The 25,233-nt window shown below is 48.4% G+C and overlaps 2 long non-coding RNA genes across 2 annotated transcripts in view; one reads left to right on the forward strand and one right to left on the reverse strand.

The window, feature by feature from the left end:
- Positions 1–20,377, forward strand: part of LOC112915286 (uncharacterized) — a 31,728-nt gene extending 11,351 nt beyond the window's left edge. Inside the window, exons 3-9 of the long non-coding RNA XR_011997958.1 lie at positions 13,313–13,919; positions 14,028–14,264; positions 14,748–14,852; positions 18,145–18,593; positions 19,235–19,369; positions 19,574–19,711; positions 20,251–20,377. This is a non-coding gene — a long non-coding RNA (uncharacterized lncRNA). The remainder of the gene's footprint in view (positions 1–13,312; positions 13,920–14,027; positions 14,265–14,747; positions 14,853–18,144; positions 18,594–19,234; positions 19,370–19,573; positions 19,712–20,250) is intronic.
- LOC112915285 (uncharacterized) lies at positions 1,169–25,233 on the reverse strand. Its single transcript, XR_003234037.2, has 4 exons — positions 25,097–25,233; positions 20,274–20,357; positions 10,672–11,057; positions 1,169–10,055 (listed from the first exon to the last, which is right to left on the reverse strand). It is a non-coding gene; the product is annotated as an uncharacterized lncRNA (long non-coding RNA).

Genomic DNA, 25,233 nt, shown 5'->3' on the forward strand with positions numbered 1-25,233 from the left:
CTTGCTGTAAATGTTGCCCAATAGAGTTTCTCAGAATGAGAATTCTTGGTGATAGGCAACAATAGTTACTGATTGTTTATATTCTTCATTAAAATGAAGAATAAAAGTTATATTGATTTCTAAAACCAAAGTTATTTTTTTTATCCTTTCTAAGCAGAAAAACCATGCACACCAGTTCCCCAAAGCCACATCGAACATATAATATGCCCGATATAATATGCCCCAATAGGCAAGTGAGGGTTCCAGGGCTCCAACTAAGGCAATGACAGAATGGATGCAGAGGATGGGGGTGTAGACAGCAGGGGTCATGCAGATAGAGCAGCTGTGGAAAGCAAGGGAGACAGTCCCAGGAGGCCAGGATGGCTCATGACGTTGGGCTTGGTGAGACCAGGGTGGATGGGGGTACTATTGATGGAGCTCTGGGGGAAAGAGCAGAGGTGTGGGGAAGGAGATCTAGGTGTCAGGTGGAAACCAGCCTGATACTCAGGCATGGTATTCAGGGACCTCAGGGTGGAGGTAAGGATTTGAGGATATGGGGCCTGGATGGCGGTGGAAGTGCTAGATGCTGTAGAGGTGACCCTGAGAGGAGCGTGGAGGGAGGAGCGGCCTTGACCAAGGACATAACTCTGAGGGGTGCCAACACTTTCAGTGGGGCAGAGCCTGAGCTGGCCAGACCCACGTAGATGATGCAGTTTCAGGGCCCTAGGATGCCTTTGCAGCCCCCATCCCGTGCCCATCCCATCTCTCCTGCAGAGTCTTGCCATGCCTGGAGTTTTTCAACTCAGGAAAAGTATGGCCCTGAGGCTTTGCTGTCCCAACCAGAGGCCCCGACTGAAATGACACAAAGGTGCCAACCACCGATGCCCTGGTTTCCTGCCAGCAGGTGCCTGTGGGCGAGGAGAGCATACAGATGTCTCAGAGGAGAGCTCATGGATGAGGGGGCCCTGGACAGGGAGGAAGGGGCACAGGGGACTCTCTGGTCACTTTGCGGATCCATCTGGCACCTGGGTGGCTCGGTGGTTGAGCATCTACCTTTGGCTCAGGTCGTGATCCAGGGGTCCTGGGATCGAGTCCCTGCCTCAGACTCTCCATGGGGAGCCTGCTTCTCCCTCTGCTTATGTCTCTGCCTCTCTCTCTCTCTGTGTCTCATGAATAAATCAATAATCAATCAACAAATCCAGATTTATTTAAAAAAAGTTCCAGATCCATCTTGCTTTCACTCCAGAGGAATCCCCAGCCTTGGTCCTGCCCAGTCTGGGTGCGGGGATTGCTGAGAAGTCAGTGAGGAGGAGTCTGTGGGCTTGTTTCCTCCGCTTTCAGCCTCTGGGGAGGCTGGCAGGGTGGGCGGGGGTGAAGTGACTCCCCCCGTGGCCCTGGCACCGTCCGCAGTGGCTCTTGACAAACCTGCCCCCGTCCCGACTGCGGCCCCCGTGGAGGATCACCTGCCCTTGGCGGCCTACTGCGGAATGGGAGCCTCATTAGGCCCACATCTGCAGTTGGGGTTCGGGTCCAGCCCCACACCTGGCCTGGCTCTCGGGCCCTAGTAGAAGGTGGCGCGTATGTGGGGACCAGCCGGTCCCTGGGGGGGGGAGGGCCCGCCTGCCACCTGCCACCTGCCACCTCTTAGGGAGCCTGGTTGAAGGGGCCATCCCGGAGTGGCTGGCACAGCTGTGCCCGAGTGGGCTGGGGCTGGCCTCAGACCCCCAAAGGGCAGATCAACAGCTGTTCAGAGCCCCTCGGCCCCCCCCCCGCCCCATGAGGGGGTGAAGCAGAGGGCTGGGTTCCTGGGGAGCCCCGAGGCAGTGGGGCCCAAGGGCAGGCCTCTGTGGAGAACGAGCGCTTCCCGTTCCCACCAGGAGGCATGTCTCCCGCAGACTTCGGGCCCCTGGACCATGGTGAGTGACCCTCGTAACACCTACCCCACGCAGCGTCCTTGCTGCACGTCACCCACTGTGCCCTTAATCAAGTTTACTTCTCAGGAAAGCCCCTAGAGGGGGAATGACAGCCTTCCTCTTCTCCAAACATTGCTGCCTGTATTTTTTTTTTTTTTTTACCAACTCATCAGTGTGCCTGGAGACCCTGCAGGGTTCTGGCTGCAGGAGGCTGGCTTAGGGCCTGGTAAGGCTCAGTCGCTGACCCCAGGACACCTGTTGTCTGTGGGAGAGGCTAGGCCACCACATCAGGCAGAAGAGCTCTTAACAGGTGGGTGACGCTGTAGGCACACAAACTGGTCGGGTGTGTTCGCAGAATGGGGATAAAGTCTATGTTGTCATCAACAGTTTGGGACCTTGGCCCTTGAGGAAATGAGCAAGGAGGTGGTCATCCAATCATGATGCTTCTAAGACCAGGATTAAGTCTTTGATTCTGGTGTCTTCTGCTTCTACCTTTACTCCCAAACTTCAGGAAATCATGAGGAACTAAAATGAGAGCCCTACTAAGCTAGTCCCGTCCCCAGAGGAGCTTCCACCAGCTTCTGCACCTCGTTCTCTAACCAAACTCGGGCACAGGAACCAGGCCTGGGGGCAGGTTCTTGGCCTTCTTAGAAACTCAAACCTGACCACACTTTCCAATGCAGAGATAAAATCTTAAGGTTGGGTCCTCGGGGGAAGCCCATTGGCCTGGTAGTTGATCTTTCTTTAAGTGTTCCCAACCCTGTGTGGAGTTGGGTCTCAGAGAGGAGCAACCCGGGGTAGTCAGGCACTAGGACCACCATCCAAATGAACGATCCAGGTAAGATGGAGAACTCTCTACACTGACACTTCTGAGGGCCCGAAGTTAGGAGAGAATGCAGAAGCTTTTCTCAACTTTGGCTAAACATGAGAATTACCTGGGGAGTTTGAAAAATACCAAGGCCTGGATCCCATACCCAGAGACCCTGACTTAGTTGGGGGCCTGGGCATTTGGATGTTACACGCTTCCCGGGAGATTCTAAGTTGCAGCCAGTGCTGAGAACCACCGCAGGAACACCTGCTCGGCCACCTGGTGACGCCGTGGGGGGCTGACCCTCAACAGCATGTCTTCCGGAACACATTCTGCCTTTGACGCCTGTTGTGTTGGCTTTAGGAGAAGGGTCTAAAGAGAAGGCTGCTTGTGTATATTTGGCAAGCCTAGATTTAGAAGCTTTGGAGGGAAAGAGTGAACTTTCCACTGTCATTTCCTTCTTCTGTCTCCAGCTGACCCAGAATGAAGTCCTGTCCTGGGACCAGATACCCCTGGGGGCTACTTAGAGAGCTGCGAGTTCCTCGGGCTGGGCGTCATCTCCGGATAGTGGGAGCAACACAGCAGCGGGCTCTGTGGAATCTCGTGCCAGCCATGGTTCTGAGCCCACGTAGGGAACATTTGCAGCCTGGGCTTGCCCTTCTGCTCCTGGTCTGAGATGACGGGAGGCAAGCGCGTAGTACTTAGGAAAGTTAGTGATTAGAAAGATGATCTAGTGGCTAAACCCCAAGAGCAGTTGCACAGGTGGGAGGAGAGGGGAGGGTATCATGAGTCAGTGTAGCCACGGGGAGCTCCACAGAGGTGAGACTTGAGTTTGACAGCGTTTAGCTAGGAGGTGAAGGGGTCCCTTCCGTGAAGGGTAGCAAAGACATGGAGAGGAGGGATGGCACATGATGAGCAAAGACCAGCTATCACCACCCATGTGGTGTAAGGAACTGCAGGCATGCTGGCTTTCTTCTCCTCCTGGGCAGAGATGAACCAAGGTGATTATGTAGTTTGACCTACATTGATGGTTCTCAAAGTGAGGTACCCAGACCAGAATCATGATCACCTGGAAACTTATCAGACATGCAAACACTCAGGCCCCAGCCCAGACCTACTAAATCAAAGCTTGGAGACATGGCCCAGGAATCTTTGACAAGCCCGCCACGTGGTGGTTCTGATGCTCACTCGAGTTTGAAGGCCACTGTCCTACTCCGCATCCGTGTCTACACAGTGGACTCTGGTTATTACCCACAGAGACAGAGGAGCTGTGTGGTCTGAGGTTTGTGTAACCTACGTTGTGACCTCTCCCTGTAGGTCCCTCCGCTGGTCTTATGATTACTGTCTTTATGTCCCGGCCAAGTGACACAGCATCAGATCATTGACAGACCCTTAGTCACATCGTCAGCCTGCATTCGGTGACCAGCTACCACTGCTTTATTCTAAGCCCCAGGGATGCGGCAAAATCATCTCTAATCACAGTCAAAAATAGTCCCCTCCCCACCACTTTCTTAGGTTTTTCTTCCTAGAACTTAGATCTTAATGAAGGGATCATCACACCCACTAGGACATAAGCTACATAGAAGAACAGACTCTGATTTTGTTCATTGCTGCGTCCTCTGGGGACTGAAGCCTGAGTGAGGGCAGGCTTCTGGAGAGTTTTGAGATATAAAAGGTGTGGTATGTCTGAACAGAAATTGCTCTGCAGAATGGACCATTCCATAGAGTTGAAGCAGGGAGATGAGTTAGGAGGTGGGCCCTTCCCCTGGTCCCCCAAGTCCAGCCATTTCCCAGGGTTTAACCAGTCATGGAAAGAGCAGAGTGACTGCTGGCCTCTCTGCTGAACTCCCCAGACCTGCAATCCAATTCTGCAGAGCTTGCTGGCTGGTCTGGCTCTCTTTCCAAATCTTTTTCTTTTTTTAACGATTTTATTTACTCATGAGACACACACACACACACACACACACACACACACACACACACACACAGAGAGAGAGAGAGAGAGAGAGAGAAAGAGACATAGCAGAGGGAGAAGCAGGATCCATGCAGGGAGCCCGACACAGGACTCGATCCCGGGTCTCCAGGATCACACCCTGGGCTGAAGGCGGCGCTAAACCGCTGAGCCACTCGGGCTGCCCTCTCTTTCCAAATCTGACTGGAGCAGAGCTAGATTCTAAAAGTTTAGTGAGTACTTCCTGACCTGAGCCCGAGGACAGAGTTTCCAGTGTTTCAGTGCCTGGTCCTCACTACGTAAGGTGAAGTGGGAACTTATTTCCCATCTTCTCCTGTGGCAGAGAGAGCACAGAATAACAAACCTGCTTGAGGGAAGAAGACTGGACGGAAGAACACCGGTATCCTTTTGCTTCTGAGTTATTCCCAGGTTCTGGCTTTCACATCCTCTGGTCCTTCCCCTGGAAATGCAGCTCCCTCAGGGCCTAAGGCATTTGCTTCTATAGTTGCTTAGTTGGCCTCAGAGCAGCAAACCAGCTGTGCAGTGGCCTCCTCTGGGGAGACCCTTGAGGAACACGCTGAAATGGCTTTCCAGCCCTCCAAGGGGCTCACTTTATAGGAAGCTAAGCCCTGGCAGTCTACCATCTCCTGGGGCAGGTGTGGAGAGACTTCGCCTGGGACATGCCAGTGTCTGTCCTTAGCTTTCCAGGCTCCCCTTCTGGGAAATGAGCCCAAGCAGTAGGGACGCCTACTGTTATGTCCCCTCTGTCTCCCAAGGAAGAGGGTGTACTCTTTCTGGAGCCTGAGCTACTCCAGAACAACTTTAGTAAGTACTTAGCATTTTATTCACATCCTTCTCTGTATTTCAAACCATCTTTCTCTAGATGAACTTAAGAAATTTCTTTCGAGGCATTGGAGATAAACTCTTATTTATCTAACGTCTTCCAAGTTCTTTCATCATAGTTGTGCTGGGTACATGAGTCTAAGTTGACAGTTACTTTTTTCAAGAGAATCTTTAAGAAATGACTCCCTGGTCTCGTGGTTTCCATTGCTTCCACAGAAAAGTCTGCTCAGTGACATTTCTTGAAGTTGATCAATCCTGTTTCTTGGACTTATTTTAAGATCTTCTCTTTGTCTTTAATGTTTTCCTATTTTATTATGTCTGTCTGTATTCCTTTTGTTATTTTAAATTTTGCTTGGGAATGCTGTCTTCTAGCTAGTTGTGTAACAGACTGCCCCAAAACTTAATGGCTTAAAGAAGCAATGTTTTTTCAATCTCTTACTTTTGTGGGTCAGAAATTTAGGCAGATCACAGCAGAGCCGTCCTCCCGCTCCACATGGGATGGACTGAAGTCCCTTGGTGATATGTAGCTGATAACTGTACTGGTCTGCGGGGTCCAGAATGACTTCCATGTGCATTTATAACATGAATGTTGGTGGGGACATCCGGGAGGCTGGGTGCAGATACGTCCCGCTTTCTTTATGTAGTTTTGAGACCTCTCTAGTCAGATTTCTTTTGTAAGGTAGCTGGCTTTCCTGAGGTTTCCAAGAGACCAAGGTGGGAGCTGAAAATCTGCTTCTGATTAGCCTGGGGATCATACAGCTTGACTTTGACTGTGGCCTATTATGTAAGCAAGTCACCCCAGCCAACCCAGGTTCAAGGGGGATAAGGGTTAGACTCCACCTTTCAATGAGTGGAGAGGCAAGATTTTTACGGCCATCTTGAGTTGCTACACTATGCATCCTGGATTTGTGGGTGCATGTTTTTCATCTGCTCAAAGAAACTTGCAACCATTTCCTCAGATATTTTTTTTCCTCTATTCTCTGTTTCTTCTGGAGCTCCAATTAGATATCTAAGTCTCTCTCTCTCTTTTAAAAACTAATCTCTATACCCTACATAGGCTTGAACTTATGACCCCAAGAGCAAGAGTTGCATGCTCTTCTGAGCCAGCCAGGTACCCCTAAATATCTAAGACTCTCTTAACTTCTCTCATACTTTCATATACATGTCTCTCTGTGCTGCATTTGGGTGCTTTATTTGATTCATGACTAGTTTTTTTTTTCTGACATTTTATTATTTTTTAAACATGACCAAATTAAAAGACCTTTGCAACAAATAGCCATATACCCACTACCTGCCTTCTGCTATTGACATTTTACCATACTTTATCATATCTGTCTACCCACCCAACTGTCAATCCACCCATTTATTCATCTTATTGTTTGGATGAATTTCAAGTATATTGTAGACATCGGTAGTCATGAAATTTTAGTTCAGTTATTTATTTCTATAAACTCACTTATTTTTCAATCTGTTTATTCCCAATATGTCTTTTTTTTTTTTTAAGATTTAGTTTTTTACTTTAGAGAGAGAAAGAGAGAGAGTAGGGGGAGGGGCAGAGGAAGAGAACCTCAAGCAGACTCCCCGCCAAATACAGAGCCTGACTCAGGGCTCCATCTCATGATCCCGAGATCATGACCTGAGCCAAAATCAAGAGTCGGCCGCTTAACCAACTGAGCCACCCAGGGGCCCCTCCCAACATATCTTTTTGCTTTGATTCTCTCCTTTCTCATTCTTTTTTTGGCAGAGTGAGGGGCAGAGGAAGAGGGAGAGAGAGAATCTTGAGCAGGCTCCATGCCCAGCACAGAGCCTGAAGCAGAGCTTGACCTCACAACCCTGATATCATGACCCAAGTGTAATCAAGAGTCAGATGCTTAACTGACTGAGCCACTCAGGCGCCCCATGATTATGTCCTTTATTTCTTTAAACATTGTTTCATATAATTATCTTTAACTGATAATTCCAAGAAATCTTTGAGTGTGAATTGGTTCTTGTCAACTTGCTAAAATGGCTTTATCTTAATCTATGATAGCTAATAGCCACATGTGGCTATTTATATTAAAATTAATTAAACTTAAAGTTGAAAGTTCAGTTCTTTGGTCACATAAGCCACATTTCATGTTCACAGTGGCCACATGTATCGAGTAGCTACTGCTTTTGCTTTTGAGTTATTCCCAGGGCGGAACAGGTTATAGAATACTTCCAACATTCATATAAATGAATGGACCTGGCTGTTGTCAAGTAGAACTTTATTTATAAAAGCAGGCAGCTGCCGGACTTGTCCTGTGGGCTATAGTTTATGGACCCCTGCTCGAGGCCTAAACTGGAATGCTTTCTTTCAAAGAGGATGCGCTTTTGTTTGTAGGCTGACATGCACCAATCTGGAAGCACACCAGCTCCTCCAGGGCTCTCCTCAGGGCACCAGTCCCAGACTCCTGACCTCATCATGCTGCCAGCCCTGGGCCTTAGTGTCCCTAACCACCCTCAGGTCAACATGTCTCTAGCAAGTTCTCGCTGTTCTAACTCCCTCCTGGTTTTCTCTGGAGAGTAAGGCAGGGAAGGAGTACATAGAGCCCTCCTCCTTGCAAATGAAAAATTGTGTGTATGCACGAAATTCATGATTTGATTCTGTAAGGGGAGCGTCCTGGAGAGCTCCCAGTCACCTGGAGTGCCAGACGCAGGTATTTTGTCATGGTATTTTCTTGCCATGTCTGCTTAAATGTGGCAGTTCTAACTTTGCAGAATTGGATAAAACTCCCAGTTTCTTCAGGGAGCTAAGGCTGTAGGCAGCTTTCCTCAGGGTGTTCCACATCAGTGCTACCTGGCTGCCTGGGGATCCCTTCCCGGAGCGCTTAGACCTGGTTCACTGCAGGGCAGAGAGGGGCTCTCACAGGGCCTAGATGTTGGGCTTTGCCTATTCTCTCAAAGCTGCTCGCTGCCCAAGTTAGTAGCCATGGCTTCTGAGAACCGAGGCCATGGCGAGAGACTTCAGGGCAGCCGGAAGGAAGAGGCAAATGGTAGGTGACTCACATGCAACCCAGCTGTGAGCACCTGCCGCGGGTGGTAGAAGGCCCACGAAGGCCCTCTTAAGAGACCTCGCAGGGGGATATTCCAAGTGTCACCATTGCCTTACTTGCTGATAAACCGCGGATTGGACAGTTTGCTTCCCTCATCGCTTTCCCAGGTCTGGGTCAGGGTGGGAAACAAGTGTACCCTCAGCCCCTGTGATGTCTGCCTCTCTGTTCAGGAGCAGAGGCTGTGGACATGGCAACTCCACACTGCATCCAGCAGGCACTTGAGTGTGCTGTTGGGCAGTAGCCACTGGGAGGCGGCCAGCTTCTAGCATTGGTGGCTCACAGTGAGGTGTTAGGGACAAACTGCTGCTGGCCAGATGCCCCATGACAAATGCTCTGTGTGACTACTGTCAGGGTGCAAGGACTCTCAGGGCACTGTGGCCAACTCCTCCCAAGGAGGAGTTCTGGGGAAGTAGGCGGGAAGTTTCTGGAGGTGGTGACCCATGAGCTGAGTGCCTTCTGAGAAGTCAGTAGCTTTGTCCCTTAAGCACAGCCCAAGGTGAGCCTTCTGTCTTAGTTGGGGAGGAGTAGGGTTGTATCTATAGTGTTCTTCTGACTTGTTAGCTGGGTCTTCCACAGCCTGTTTCCTTCTTCATCCTTCCTACTCCCTTTCCCCTCATTCCTTTTTCCACAGAGGTAAGGCAAAGCATCAAGGTAGTATATGTTTCAATCCAAAGGTGCCATGTGGTTTTGAGGGACCCATTTGGGGGGTTTTCGTTGTCACAGAATCTGTCCAGCCAGCCGCTAAACATCTGGTGCAGCTGGACCATCTGGCCCAGGCCTGACAGGTGTGTTGTCATTTGTGTCCATGGGTTGTGGCCATGAGGACTCCTGAGAGCCAGGATGAGGTCATTGTCTGGGGAGCCTCCTCCACAGTGGAAATGAAGGCCTGTCGTGTGTGCAGACACCTTGGGAGTCTGATGTTTGGCACACGGGCACTGGCTGCCCACGTGATGCTACTTTCTGTGAGACTGACCTCCCGACCCCCCAGAAGTGTATTCCGAGGCCAGTACTATGTCTTTGCCAAGCCCCAGAGAGAGTCCCCTGTGAGCAGAGAATCCCCTGGTAATGAGCAGCCTCATTGGCCTGGCCCCAAAGTGGCAGCTAGAAACCATCTCAGACCCGAGTGTCACCCACGTGGGTCTGGGACGCAGAAGGGCAGAGGTTGAGGAAGCCACGGGGGCTAGAGGGCATCTGTACTCCCTTACCCTTATACCTGGTGGGAAGAAGATCCTTTCTTCAGAGGTGAAATCTTCATAGCCCAAGGGCTACAGCTAAGCGAGGCATGGGATGGAGGAAGGGGTCTAACAAAAGCCCTACTCACTCACTACTGGTTTCTGAAAGCCCAAATTGCAGGGTAAACCTGTATTGGATGGTTTGGTGGACTGTCCACTGCCAGCCCCCTCAGAATGGCCCTCCAAGTCCTCACGGTTCTTTCCAGGCAAGGAGAAGACAGCGTCGGGTCTGCAACTGCCCCTGAAAAGAGAAATCTAGAGAAATGGCTCAGATGTTGTACAGGGTGACCAGGGCAGAGAGCCTAGACTCCTCGCCTGACCACTGGCAGAGCAGATCCCTCCCAGAGGGGCCCCCGGTTTGGGGAAGTGCTGCGGAAGCCAGGATTGAGCACCAGACCGTCCAGGACCTTCCACCCACTGGCCACAGCCAGGCTGCACCTTCAGGGTGGAGGGGTGAGAAATACCAGGTGGTCACCCAGCCCCATGGCCTGCTCTGTGGGGCCACAGGTGACCCCTCAGCTGTCCTGTGGGGGACCGCACCCTTGTCCCCAACAAGGCCAGGACACAAGGCCCCAAGCCCCCAGTGCTTCCTTCCCTTGCTGAGTGGTGAAGACTTCTACCACTGATGGCCTTGCCATCGCAACCTTGGTTATGGACAGCAGCACGTGGGAAGGACAGGCAACGAGGGGCTGCCATCTTGTTGTGGCGGATGGTGGAGGGGCTCCTCAAGCGTTGAAACCTCAAGTTGGGTTGTTTTAAGTGCTGCTTTGCAGTGGGGCAGGCCTAAGAGGACTAGTCTGAGGTTTGCCTTCCCCACCCCTCCCTCCCCCCTCTCTCCCCCCCCCTTTCCCTTCCCTTCCTGGAAACTCACCTGGGCTGTGTCCCTCACTGAGCCTGACTTTCTGACTTCCAGAGCAGCAGTAGCCCTTGACCTGCCCGACTCCTTTTCGTCCCTCTAGGTCTCAGCTCCGATGCCACCAGCAGTCGATGTCACATCACCCTGTTTAGTTTTCAGGGCACTCATCGCCATCAGCAGTTTTCTTGTTTACGGCATGTCTCATTGGAATGTGAGTGGCGCGAGGACAGGTCACCTGATGTGTTCGCTGGTATCTACTGTGGGGCCCAGAAAGTTCTTGGCACACAGCTGATGAATGTCAGATGAATGTCACCTCTCCTCGGAGTATCGTTTTAGGGACTTCAGGAAATCCAATGATAAATCCAACAGAATAAGAGCTTATGACGAGGCTTTATGGAATCCTGGTGAGGAAGGGCTTAGAGTGAGGGGAAGTGGCTTTAAAAAATGCTCTGAAGTCATGTTCTCAGTTCTGGATGCTTTCCTTATTTCCATCAAGGGAGATCCAACGAGTTCATGAGTGCCAGGTATTCCCTCCCAAGTCCTCACAGGAAAATATGTACTTCTCTCCACCCCCCCCCCCCATATCTTTCCACTACCCCCCACCCTACTCTGCCAACAAAATATTAGGTTTTAGAGTCCTATCAGGCTGCTTTTTTTTTTTTTTTTTATCTTTTTTATCAGGCTGCTTAGACTTGTCTTCCTCAGATCCCATGGTTTGGAGTTGGGGAGTTGGGGGGTGAGGGGGAGCCCAGGAAGCTGATCCTACTCTAGGTGAGTAGGCGCTGCATACCCTGGGCACCCCCTAAGTGCCATGAGGTACCTAATGGACCGGAAGGCAGGCAAGCCCCCCCCCCCCCCAAGGCCTGGCACTTGGGTATCTGGGGACCCTGCCGAGCAGGAAACAAAATTGCAGCAACTTGGTACCTCTTTAGGGGAGTAGGCCCTCCTGGTTTCCGTCACGGCCCACGTCACATCTCACATCCGCGGCTGGAAGGGCTTCTGCCCGGAGGCCGTTTACAAAATTTCTCATTTTCTGGGTTGACTCCCCCTGCAGTGAAGCCGTTGCCCCCCACAGAGAGCTGTTCCTAGGGGGAGCTTGACTCCAACACCTGCGGCCACACAGAACCTCAGTCTGTCCTGACGGCCTCACCCTCCCTTTCCTCAGCACCCCCTCCACCCCCACCCCCCCTGCTCTGGGCTCCTGCGCATTGAGGAGGGCTTCATCTCTGCAGCTGGAGGGCAGGGCCGCCCTGAGGGTGGTAAGGGTCTCTGTTGATGCTATAGATTCTAGAAGGAGCTGTTGTGTCAGACTTTAGGATGAGATGGTCTTTCTGGTTTGTCAGTAGCAGGTGGGCTTCTATGATCCTAAGCATTTTCACTGCAAAGAGAATTTTTAAGCCCAATTGGGAAAAAGAAGGAAAAGTATCGGGAGAGGGTCAGCTCTCAGGAGATACTAGGTGGTATAATAAGGATCTGGGGAGGGCACCTGGGGGGCTCGGGGGTTGGGCATCTGCCTTCGGCTCAGGGCATGATCCTGGGGTCCTGGGATCGAGTCCTGCTTCCCCGCAGGGAGCCTGCTTCTCCTTTGTCTGTGTCTCTGCCTCTCTGTGTCCCTTATTAATAAATAAATAAAATTAAAAAAAAAAAAAGAAGGATCTAGGAAATGTTGGGTGGAAACTCCATTCCTTTCAGGAATTTCTTTTTTCTTTTCTTTTCTTTTCTTTTCTTTTCTTTTCTTTCTTTTCTTTTCTTTTCTTTTCTTTCTTTTCTTTCTTCTTTCTTTCTTTCTTTCTTTCTTTCTTTCTTTCTTTCTTTCTTTCTTTCTTTCTTTCTTTCTTTCTTTCTTCTTTCTTTCTTTCTTTTCCTTTCAGGAATTTAATAATGGAGTCGGACACATTAGGTTATATACCGTGGTAACAAATACCCCTAACATCTCATCTCAGTGGCTTGGAATAAAGGAAGACGTTTTTTTCACTCAGGCTATCGGGCGTCACATGGGGCAGGCGGGCTCTGCTCACCACAGGCCCCAGGGAGCCAGCCCAAAGCTCCTGTGTGCCTCACCAGAGAGGAAGAGTTCTGGAGGGTCTGTGTTTGCATAGCAGTTAAATGCTGTGGTCCAGGAGTGACGCTCAAGCATTCCCAAACACAGGAGGGTTGGGAAGAAGGATCCTGTAGAGTCTGAAGGTGGGAAGAGCCAGAAACACAGAGCAGCCTCAGGGTTGGCAACAGGAGTTGATGGAGTTAAGACTTTCAGTTTGAACTGAAAACAGTTCAAACCTTGAAGCTTTGAGACTTTGACTTGTGATTATTTTGATCACTTATTGGGTTTGAAGGCCACAAAACCGTGGTTTCAAGATCATGTTCTGCTCTGGCCTAGAGGGTTATCACTGTGTTTCCTTCCTCAAAAGCCTCTTTTTGGTCAGTTAGCATCAAGAGGCAAATTTAGAAGTTGGAGGGTAATTGGGATTAGGAGGTGAGATGGGGTATCACAGGCAGGGCTATTTCAGAACTGTTTGGAGAGCAGACACTTGGGCCATATTAATAGAAGTAGATGATGTAGATCAAGGGAGGTGATAATCCTCCTTTATTTGCTGTACTTCTACCCTGGCTGACACAGCTCTATTCTTTTTTTTTTTTTTTTTTTTTTTTTTTACAGCTCTGTCCCGAAAAACATACTTTGAAGGCAACTTTGACAAGCTTTGTCAAGCTGGAACCCAGGCAGAGTTATCAGGAGAGAGGGGAGTCTTGAAGATTATTGAAAAGGATAACTTGGCAGCTGCTGGATTTGAAATGCTGTCAGAAGTTTTCCTTTTTACTATTGAGAAAGCTACCTCCTTATTCTGAGATGGATTAGACTGTGTCGTGAGCAGCATGCTCACTGCTCTAAGTGCCCAAAGACACAGAGAACAGAGTTTGACTCTCCAAACAAGGGAGGAAGGGTCATGGAAGCAGGCAGGTTCTCGGGTCCCTTCCAACTCTGTCATGATTATTTCTGACTCTTTTTTTTTTTTCTCTCAGAAATAAAAAATAAGTCTTTGGTCATGGAAGAAAGAGTGAAGGCCAGTTGAGACTCCACTATATAAAATGCTGCTGTCCCTAATCCTCTGCAGCTGGTACCCCAAGCACCTCGACACCGGTGATAGGAGAAGGAAGTCAAACCCACATACAGTCTCACAAGGGGTTTTGCTCTACATGCAGAGTCTGGAGCCAGACAGCTTGGTTTTAAATTCTGGCTCTGCGGCCTTCTAGCCGTGTGACCTGGGGTAAGTCACTCAACCTCTGTTTCATACTCTGTAAAATGGAAATGATAGTACCTCAGGGTTGTGAGGATTAACTGACTTTTTAAAAAAGATTTTGCTTATTTATTTGAGAGAGAGAGAATACATGTGCACAAGCAGAGGAGAAGGGCAGAGGGAGAGGGAGAAGGAGGAAGCAGTTCCCCCACTGAGCACGGAGCCCGATGTGCTGCTGATCTCACGACCCTGAGATCACGACCTGAGTTGAAACCAAGAGTTCGACGCTCAACCAACTGAGCCACCCAGGGATCCTGAGGATCAAGTGGTTGAATTATACAGAACGTATTGAACATCAGCACCCTGGCACAGAATGTGAGCTGAATATGTTTCATCTACTCCTTAAACCACTATCAATGTCTGCATTAAGTGCGAAACACTATAGGAATTTGACTCCTATAAACAGGAGAGCAAAACCGAATTTCTCTCTCACTTTCTCCTGTGACTCGTGAAGATATAACAATACCTTACTTACTCTCTGGAAATGGCTCTTTTCTAGCATTTCAGCATAACCCAAGAGGTGAGATTTCATAATTGGAGAGTGCTAGATGTATTCTAAACCCACTAATCATGGTTACAGACCCGAATCCTCTACAGCCGTCGTATAAGCCAATAGCAGAAGGGGGCTGTGTAGTTGGGCATATTCACAAAGTATGGTTTGCACTAGGCACGTCAGGAAATGGACCAGAAATTAGCCTTTCTGATCGAGAATTTCAAGCTATGTGCCTCCCCAACCTTACAAGTACTCAAACTCAGTATCTTTTTAGGGTATGGTGTCTATGGTTTTGTATTTCCTAGGCCTGACCTGAAGAGCAGTATGGCCCTGGGGCCCTTGTCAGAGAATCTCTTCCCAAGTCTGATGTAAACACAGACGTACGTGCAAGCCACAAGAGCATGCTTCAGGTCAGAGGGGGTTGGTGGCAGGGGTGGGGGCGGGGGGTGGTAAAAGCCCAAAGATGCATGTGAGACAAAAGCCTTGTTGGTGTGCTTCGTTGACAGGGGTCTCTTCTCGCCTGTCTCTGGCAGTTCAGTGATGGTTGAGTCAGACCACCTCAAAGAGTCTTTGAGTGGGGGGCTCTCTCAAAGGGTTCACATCTGTGGTGAGAGAAGCTAAGCAGGTGGGAAGCTGAGGATTGGGCTACGTACCCGTGTGTCCACAGACCCTTCCTGTTCTAGTGATGAGGTCAGCAGTCCTTGCTGGGGATCCCCACTGCTGCACACCTGCATTTTTTCTTTCTCTCCACCACCCTCCCTCTCCCTTCTCCTTCTCCTCCCTCTCCTGGCTATTGGCCCTCACCCAGGTGGGAAACTGTCCTCCTTCCCCCGGACTTGCTGGTCTACCTTCTGGCTGCAGTCAGGGAACACAAGTGAGGGGCAATGGGCATGAGCGAGGGATGTCAGACAGACTGGGGTTTAGGTGGTTAGGCTCTAGTCCCTGCTGAGTCCCTCATAGAGTTTTGGACAAAGTCCCCATTCCAAATCTGTTTTCTTATCTTAGCTTTATGAAGTCCACACGTGAGTTTAATGAAGGTTCTAGTTCTAGACGTTTCTAACTTACTGAGACCTAATTGGCGGGGATACCACTACCAGTTGCACGATTGCCGGATCTCTGAATTGGCTGCTGAGCTGTTCAGGGGAAGGACTTAAATGGTACAGAGGAGCACCCATCCCTCACCCCTATGTCCTCAGAGTTCAGATGGATACAATCTTAGGCTGTTAGGAAGCATCGCTAAGTGCCCTAACTCTGCTTCCCCTGTGTTCACCCTGGGTTGACAATATAATTCTTCCTCAAACTAGCTTTCTTCCTGTAAAATAAGATCAGGGATAGTGTCTATGCCTCAGTTTCCTCTTCTAGAAAACGGGAATAATAGTACTTACTTCCAAGATTGTTCATGCGAAGAGCTTAGAACAGTGGATGGCATGTAATATAGTCTAGCAAGTGTGAGTGGGTAGGAGACATTGCTTACAGGGCTATAGATTATCTTGCACCTTCTGGAAAACAGGTTAACAGATATATCAAGAGCTTGAAACAAATGGTTCTCAGGCTCACATATCCCCCTTCTAGAAATCGGAAAGATAGAACTTGGACAACTCACATAGCACTGTGTTTATCACAGGATTATTATGACAAAAGTCAGAAATACGAGGGATGAAGAAGATCAAATAAATTCCAGTACCCTCCACGTGGCTCCTTTCTAGCCACTCAAAGACTATAGCAATACAAATTTCTGAAAATACACAAGCCTGTGTGCCTACAGCACGAATGGGAGCGCACACACTGATGTGTGTGGGCCATGTAGCATTGTGGGTTTTCGTTTGTCTTTCGAAAGGGAAGAGATCTGTAGCAGGTGCCACTCATGAGAACATAAGTTTCTTTCCTTTTCTCAGGAAGACTTGACTTTAACAAGGATTGTCACTTAGCGGTTCTTTTCTAGAATTACGTTGCCTTTAGCTTCTGTATTCAGAAAAATGTATTCAGAAAAAGACTTAGAGATAAGCCACGGCTATCTACCTAGGGCTGCGGTGCACCAGACCTTTTTGGTGGCAGGGGTGGGGATGGGGGCAATACTCCCTTGCGTTTGGGGGCTGAAGGCAGCCTCCATAATCAGTTGGTAGGGATGTGTTGAGTGCTGACCAGCTGTCATAAAGAGCAAAGGGTGGTCTCATACGATCTCTGCTTTTGCTTACCGAGCTTAGGAGGAAAGGACTACTGTTCATCCCAAAATGCTGAGAGCAGGCTGGCTCTAGAATGGAAAAGCACATGTGCTGGAGGTTTAGCTGTTTATTCAAGATGTGTTAATATGTGGTTATTCCATTTCAGGGGGCGGGGGAAAGCCTAAATCATTTATATATAGTCCAAGTACCTGAAATAAAAAGGGGAAATCCTATCAAGTGTTAAAATTAGAGTGTCAGAGGACACCTGGCTGGGTGTAGAGATTACTTAAAAATAAAATCCTAAAAAAAAAACCAAAACAACTAGAGCGTTAGACAAGATCTTGACACGACTTTCCCTTGCCTTGTTGTAAATGGGAGAACAATTTGGTAAAATACAACGAGCAAAATTGAACTTAAATAAAAACAAATGAAAAAAATAAAATAAACTGGAGCAGCTAACATCCTAGGGAGAGCGTGATTTAAAAAACCACTTCCTCAGGCTAAATTTTCTTGAGAGAGAGAAACTCTTCTACAGACAAGAACTAAGGCTTGTGACTTCATGGAAAAGACCAGAATTTGGATAAGGAACTAAATTGATGAATTCGACCATCTACGATACAGTTTTATGACTATATTGTCTAAATTGAACATTCTTCAGAAAGGAATATTCCTCTACCAAGGGTATCTGGATTGTGTTTTCTTCTCTCCCAAAACATTCTCAGGAAAGATGCTGTGGACATCACACACATTTTCTGGTTACACTTAAGATCTCAAGCAACGAGTGTGCCTGGTTCTCTATCTTACCAGCTAAGGACCCTCATCAAGGATGCTCTAGGAACCCATGAGATGGAGAAAAGAGGCCCTTTTCTTGGGGGGAGGGAGGGGTTTCTTGGCAGCTGGTGGTAGTCGGTATTTACTATGCTTGGAAAATTACAGCATGATTCAGACAGGGCTGAGTCAATAGGAAAAGTCCCCTGGTGCTAGGCCATGTCCTTTCCTGTGGAGAGCAGGCCCCTTCTCAGTCTTCATCATGGAAAAGTTATGCTTGCCTCCCAGTCCACGGGAGGGTTGGCTAGTAGTTCATCTATTTATGTCATATTTTATTACACTCCCACTATGCATCGGCATTGTCCCGGGTACTCACGGTTCAATAGTGGACCTAAAAGACTAATTCCTTCCCTATGGACTTTACGGTCTAGCCAAGAGACAAGCAAGACGACTAGAGTACATTAGTTGATAAGCTGATAGGTTCTACTGAGAAATGTGGTCATCACGGTAGTTTAAAGGCCGGAAGGGAAAGGCTTGTTGGGAAGACCCCTGCGAGAGGGCCATGCAGCTAGCCAGCCGGGGGAGGAGGCCGGCCTCCAGATGGTGTTGAGGCCATGAGGCAGGGTTGGGCCTGATGTGTTCAAGGAACAGCACCAGACCAGCAAGAGTAGGAAAAGGCAGATGATCAGTCTTTGGAATAGTTTGGAGGATAGTACAGCAGAAGGGACCAGAGAGTGAGACTAACCAGAGTAGTCTATTCTTCTATTTTTAGATGCGAACGAGTGTGAAATTGGCCTGGAGTTCTGTGATAATGGAGCAGAATGTGTGAACAGATTTGGCTCTTACTAATGTCGCTGCCAAAAGGAGTATGAAGACCATACCCCACGCAGCCTGGCACGCTGTGTGTGCACACTCCTCACAAAGGCACTGGTTGCCCAGATGCCCTCTTGTTTGTACGCTTACGAGCTGCTGGGATCTCCTGTGAGATCTGTACCATCCTCAGATCAGGGTTGAGCTCTCATTCTGATGCTTCTGGCCACAAAACACCAAAAAGCAAACATTCTCGGGAGGATACAAAGTACAGAATCAGTTCTAGAACTTGGAACACGGCATAAAACCATTTACTATAAGAATCTTCGCTGTGCTGACTTCTCCTTTGCAAACTTTGGTGTTGAAGCACTTCCCTAAGGATGCCAGTCCTGACCCTGATCAGAAGTGGGTGTATGTAGCATTGAACTTGAACATCTCGTTGTCTCCCCCAAGGCTCTGTCATGCCCTTGCTTTTAGACTTTTCTTATCAAAGATAAAATTGGCCGGGGACTTGCACGGGATTAAGTGAGCTTCTTCTGAGCCGGTTTGCCATAGAGCAGTTGGTAATGAACTAGCTGATGCCCTTAGCTTTTTAAAGGAGCTATTGCTGGTGATGGTGATCCACTTGGTACGGTCACCTCTGAATTAATATAAACTGCCTGGTGCCATCACAGGCAGATCGATGGACAGGATTTCTCTTTCTCCTCTTGCCAACTTGCTGTGTGACCTTGGTCCTCGGGTCTTGAACAAAAGCTTCAACCAGACATCAAAGGTTTTGTCTGGCTCCTTGCATGCTAGATGTTGAAACTCCAGCAAAGATGCTATTGGGCTCTAAGGGCAGGCGGGTGATCTTGCAATGCTGTTTGCATAGTTCTTTAGGTTTTTTTTTTTGTGTGTGTGTGTTTCTTAGTTTTTATGTCTCAAAGGGAGATTCAGTTTGGCACAAAATACGGGCTTAGTATGTATTAGCTGAATATCTTATGACTCGGAATCTACTTGTGACCAACAATTTGAAATTTTTCCATGTTTTTTCTCTTCCTGTGCCCTCCAAGTGACTAGATAAGGCAATGTCTCAGTCCATTTGGTCCGCTGTTACAGAATACCATAGACCGGGTGCTTATAAACAACAGAAATTGTTCTGGAGGCTGGGAAGTCCAAGATGAAGCCTCCAGCACCTTCAGTGTCTGGTGAGAACCTGCTTCCTAGTTCTTAGCCAGCCGTCTTCTTGCTGTGTCTTCACTTGGTGGAAGGGGGGCAAGGCTGTCTCTTGGGCCTCTTTCAAAAGGATACTAATCCCATCCACTGAGGGCTCAACCCTCTTCACCTAATCCCCTCCTCCCAAAGTTTTCACCTCCTAATTCCATCACCTTGGGTATGATTTCAATCTACAGATTTGGAGAGGACATAAACATTCAGTCCATTGCCTGCAGTGACAAGAGTCAAGGTGAAATAAGTTCTGTGAGGCAGCCACCTTGAAGTTTCAGAAATCTGGCATCTGTGGATTTTGCCCTAAAGATAGTTTCTAGATGGTATGCAAACCAGTTATAGTTCTTTGGATCTATAGTAAGTTACATGATGATGATACATTTTGGAGTACAACTGGCCCTTGTGCTTCTCTTGGTGAATGGTCTCAACTTTAACGGTTTCTGTCTTTTAAAAAATAGATAAAATTAATTTCTGGTATGCCTAAGATGGAAGACCTTTAGTTATTAGCTCATAGGAAATTTAGATTCCACATTGCAAAAGGATGTGGGACATTTTTCAAAGCTAACTTTGTGTACATGAGTAGGATTCTTGAGGGAGGTATACAGCCAAAGTTGGTGACAAGTCATTACATTACCAGATTCATTTTGTTACAAGTCTGGCTTTGGCTTTGCTAAAATATTAGCAGTCAGTTCCTTTGTTTATTCTCTCAAAAAATAAGTACCTACTAACGTGCCAGGCAATATGCTAGGGACAGGGGATAAGAGTATAAATCCCTGAAGGTGCTTTTGAGAGTCTGTTAGATAATGGACTGTCATTTGGTTATCTTTTTTTTTTTTTTTTTTAATGTTTCTTTGTATTTCAGGAGTTGAGTTATCCTTTAATTACCTGGACTTGCTGGTTGGAGTTGTTGTGTTCACTGAAGCCTTGCTCATGTTGGCTGTTGACCTCAATGTGGCTCTTGACTAGAACCTACATTAAGAAGGAAAATTCTGTGGGTCAGAATGTGGCACCGCAGGAGCGCCGGCCTATAGCACCTGCTTTTGACCTGATGGACCTCTGCAGACACCTTCCCTTCAACCTCTACCAGCCTAAGCCCCATGCAAAGGTTCCAGATGGTGCTCAAGGCAAGAATGTTTCTCAAAACAGGGGACTGCAGGTGTGGGTAGAGCAATCAGAGAGGCTTTGGGCATAGCTACTGCCTCTAGAAAGGAGGGCAGGAGTGGAGTCATCCTTTGGAGGTAAAAACCTCACTGTCAGGTCACACACTCATGAATTTAGGAAGAACTACCTTGATTCTGATCTTGCCTGTCACTTCTGTTTTTTATGATTCCAACTGTGTTGTGGTTCCCAACTCTCCCTGGGGAGGAGGCCTGTGTGCTTTTGGGGGGCGGGGGGAGAGGAGGTTTGCATCAAGACTCAGTTTATAATCCCAGCAGAGGGCCGAGGTAGACTTCTGGTGACCCAGACACTTGAGGTGATGAGTGTGGTCCACAGGAGGTGTCCACGGGAGCACCATGCACATCGTACCAACTTACGAAGTTGAATGAGTTTATCAATGGACAGGCTAGGGAACTGCTAAACTCCCCTAAAAGAAGAGGGTGAGAACTCTTGATTCTTTTTTCCTTCATACTTGGTTGTGTTTTTATTAGATTATGAATTTTTTTTATGGAGAGAGTCTTCTGTTCTTATTCCATTTGCATTACCACATGTGCCAGGTTTTACTACAGCCCTAGAGCTTGACCCTAAATAAAAAAGAAACCCTTTTGTATATTAAAAGAAATACAGCTCTCTGGATCATCTTTTTATTTTTATTTTTTATTATTTTTTATTTTTTAAGATTTTATTTATTTATTCATGAGAAACACAGGGAGAGAGAGAGAGAGAAAGAGAGAGAGAGAGAAAGGCAGAGACACAGGCAGAGGGAGAAGCAGGCTCCACGCAGGGAGCCCAACGTGGAACTCGATCCCGGGTCTCCAGGATCACGCCCTGGGCTGAAGGTGGTGCTAAACTGCTGAGCCACCCGGGCTGCCGTGGATCATCTTTTTAAAATCTACCACTAATGTTTGGCTCTTTATCTTTCAAAAACGTGGTGGTTACCATTTGTTTTAAAGGTTCTCAGGCCTAATTCCAAAGCCAGAGTTCCCCCATACACAACACGAAGCAATTCTCAGGCACCCAAGTGTATCTGAGAATCCAGTGAATTCTGATACTACCTACCTGGAGATGCCACCCGACTCCCCAGGTTAAAGGCTCAGTCCTACAAACTGCCCCCCACCCCCTACTTCAGACACAAGTCGAAAGCCCCAGTTGTGACCTGTGCTCCTGACCAACTGGCTACAGATTGGAGGCTCCAGTGACCTCCTTCTTAGGTTTGATTAGTTTGCTAGAGCTGCTCACAGAGCTCAGGAAATGTCTTATTTACATTTGGCAGTTTATTAAAGCATGTGATGAATACAAATCAACAACAGCCAGATGAAGAGTTACATAGGGCCAGGCCTTGAACAAAGGACCTTCTCTCCTCATGGAGCTTGGGGCCTGGCTTGGTGGCACATGGGAGCATTCCGGTTTCCCAAGTGTGGAATCTCTCTAAAAAAGACCGAAAGGTGTCCCCATGGGTTTTTATAGAGGCTTCATTACATAGTCATGATTGACTAACTCATTGGGCTTTGGCTGATTCAATCTCTAGCCCCCTTTCCCTCCCGAGGAGGGGGCGATGGCAGGGGGGCATTGGGAGGTGGGATAATTCAAACTCCCTAATCACATGGTTGGTCCTCCTGGCAACCAACCCCTGCCCTTGGGTGGGGTCTGAAAGTTACCTTATTAATAACAAGACACCGCTTTTACCTTCACATTCCTGAAGCATTTTCAGGAACTATTGATGAAGACCAAATACACCTGAGAGATGTATTTTGGTCATCTGAATGACCAAATATATATTACTTATAAGTCATTGTATTGTATATTGCTCAGCTCTTTGTCCACACTTGGCATTTTGTGGAGGAGACATTGGAGAGGATGCCAGAAGTCTTAAATTATGGTTCCTGCCCTCACCATGCTCCCTTTTGCTTGTCAGCTGTATGGAGCATGAGAAGTGCTGGGTGGGATGAAGTACGGAGCCCTTCCCAGAGGAGGAAGCTCTAAGTGCTGCAGCTGGACTTAACTGGCTGTGGGGGTGGGATGGAGCAGCTTTTATGCCTGCCTTCTAGAAAGTGGAGGCATGAGGGCTGGAGTGCCGTGGCATGAATGTGGCTCCGTAAGGCAGGTACCAGCTTCTGCCTGGGGCCCTAGCCAAGGGGTGGGGAGAGGAAAGTGTGCAGCTTTGTTCTCATTGTGCCCCAGAATATAAAGGAGGCCACCAGTAGTGCTGGATCACCTGCTGGTGTGGCAGGACGCCGCCTACCAGCATGACCTGAACAAGGCTGGCCAGTTGTCACTTGGCCTGCCACCATACTCTAGGTTTTGAAATCTTTTAATGAGCTTGCTTTATTTGTTTGTTTGTTTGTTTATTTATTTATTTATTATTTTATTTTATTTTTATTCTTGAGAGACACACAGAGGCAGAGACATAGGCAGAAGGAGAAGCAGGCTCCCTGCAGGGAGTCCGATGAGGGACTTGATCCCAGGACCCTGGGATCATGACCTGAGCCAAAGGCAGATGTTCAACCACTGAGCCACCCAGGTGCCCCATGAGCCTCTTTTAAAATGGAAACACTCCTGGGCAGCCTGGGTGGCTCAGTGGTTTAGCACGACCTTTGGCCCAGGGTGTGATCCTGGAGACCCAGGATCCAGTCCCACATCAGGCTCCCTGCAGGGAGCCTGCTTCTCTCTCTGCCTGTGTCTGCCTCTTTCTCTGTGTCTTTCTTAAAGAAAGAAAATGGAAACACTCCTAAGAGGTTTGAGCCTTCATCAACCTATGTACTTGGGCTGCACCTTCTTTTTTAAATAAATTTTACTAAGGTATAATTTACATACCCTAAAATTCACCTATTTTAAGTGAGCTGTGCAACCATCATCACAATCCAGTTTTACAACACTGTCCTCATCCCAAAAAGATCCCTTCTACGTATATTGTAGTCATTCTGTTTCCACCTTCAGTCCCAGCAACCAATAACCTTCCCATTTCTATGGGTTTATCTCTTGAGATGTCATATAAATGGAATCACAGAATATGTGGTCTTTTGGATCTGCCTTCACTTAGTATAGTGTTTTGGAGGTTCATCTCTATTGTAGCATGTCTGTAATCTGCCTTTTTATTGGCAATATTTCATTGTATTTATCACATTTTCATTCACTGTTGATGAACGTGCGTGTTATTTCCAGGTTTTGGCTATTATGAATAATGCAGCTGTGAACATTTGCATGCATGCCTTTGGACATAAATGTTCACTCACCTTTTTTGTTTGTTTTTTGTTAGGGAGGGCACACACAGGGTGTGAGCAGGGTGAGAGTGGGAGAGAGAGAGTCTTAGCCAGGCTCCATGTCCAGAATAGAGCCTGATGCTGGTCTCGATCTCACAACCCCGAGAATGTGACCTGAGCTGAAATCGAGAGTTGGACACTGAGTGGAACAGACTGAGCCACCTAGGCGCCCCATAAATGTTCACTTGTCTTGGATAGATTCCTGGGAGTGAGATTGCTGGGTCATACGGTAATTTTTGCTTAACTTTTAAAGAAACTGCCAAATTATTTTCCAAAGTGGTCGCACCATTTTACCAACCGACCAGCGGTGTCTGAGGATCGCAGACCCCCACCCCATCCTTGCCGAAGCTTGTTAGTGACTTCCATTATAGCCATCCTGGGTGTGTGGTATCTCCTTGTGGTTTTAATGATCTCCTGCCCTCCCTAATGCTACTGATGGAACATCTTTCATGTGCGGATAAGTCATTCATTTATCTTCTGTGGCGAAATGTCTCTTTGGTTGTTGCTTCTTAGACTCCCAAGAGAAGGAGATTATAAACCTCCCTGGGGGGTCTCTTTTTTTAACTGCCTAATCTCAACTGCCCAGGACGAGAGTTGAGGGTAGAAGGCCGTGCACCAGTTTCTGAAGCTGCTTATTACAAACCGGATGGTTCAGAACAACACACGTTTATTGTCTCATGGTTCTGGAAATCCGAAGTCTGAAATCGATTTCACTGGGTCAAAATCAAGGTATCAACAGAGCCTCCAGGGAAGCATCCACTTCCTGCCTTTCCAGTTTTTAGAGCTGCGTTCTTTGGCCTCTGGCCCCTTACCCATCCTTAAAGGAGGCAGTAGCCTCTTACATCCCTCCCCGCCCCGTTCCTTTGTAATACGTTTTTCTCTTTTTTTCCCCCCGCTTTTCTTTCTCTTCTGCAGCAAAATCTCCCTCCCTCTTGTAAGGATGCCTGTGATTGCATTTAAGACTCACCTGAATAATCCAGGATTATCTCCCCATCTCAAGCCCCTTAATTTAATCACACTTGCAAAATCCCTTTTGCCATTTCAAGGAACATTCACAGGTTCCAAGGATTAGGGGCTGGCCGGGGCCCAGGCCTCCGCCTCGAGGGGAGTGAGTGGCGGCCGCCGCCTCCCGGGGGCGCAGGCCTTGGAGGTGGCGGCTCGGAGAGGACCTGCCCGGAGGCGCCTGGGAGCGCAGGTAGGCCCGGGAGGGGGAGCCGCTGCGTACCGGCAGCCTCCTCTCCCTCCTCCTCCTCCCTCCTCCTCCCTCCTCCTCCTCCCCCTCCTGCTCACCTTCTGGAACTTTGGAAGCGTTGACGGCGTTTGTAGAGCCGGGAAGGGCTGAGGCAGCCGCACTGCCGGGAGGTGGTCTCGGGCCGAATTAGAACTCGGGGCTGGTGACGCCCAGGGGTGTCCGGGTGCCTACCCCC

The sequence above is a fragment of the Vulpes vulpes genome, chromosome 16 (genome assembly GCF_048418805.1).
Source record: "Vulpes vulpes isolate BD-2025 chromosome 16, VulVul3, whole genome shotgun sequence".
NCBI lineage: Eukaryota > Metazoa > Chordata > Mammalia > Carnivora > Canidae > Vulpes > Vulpes vulpes.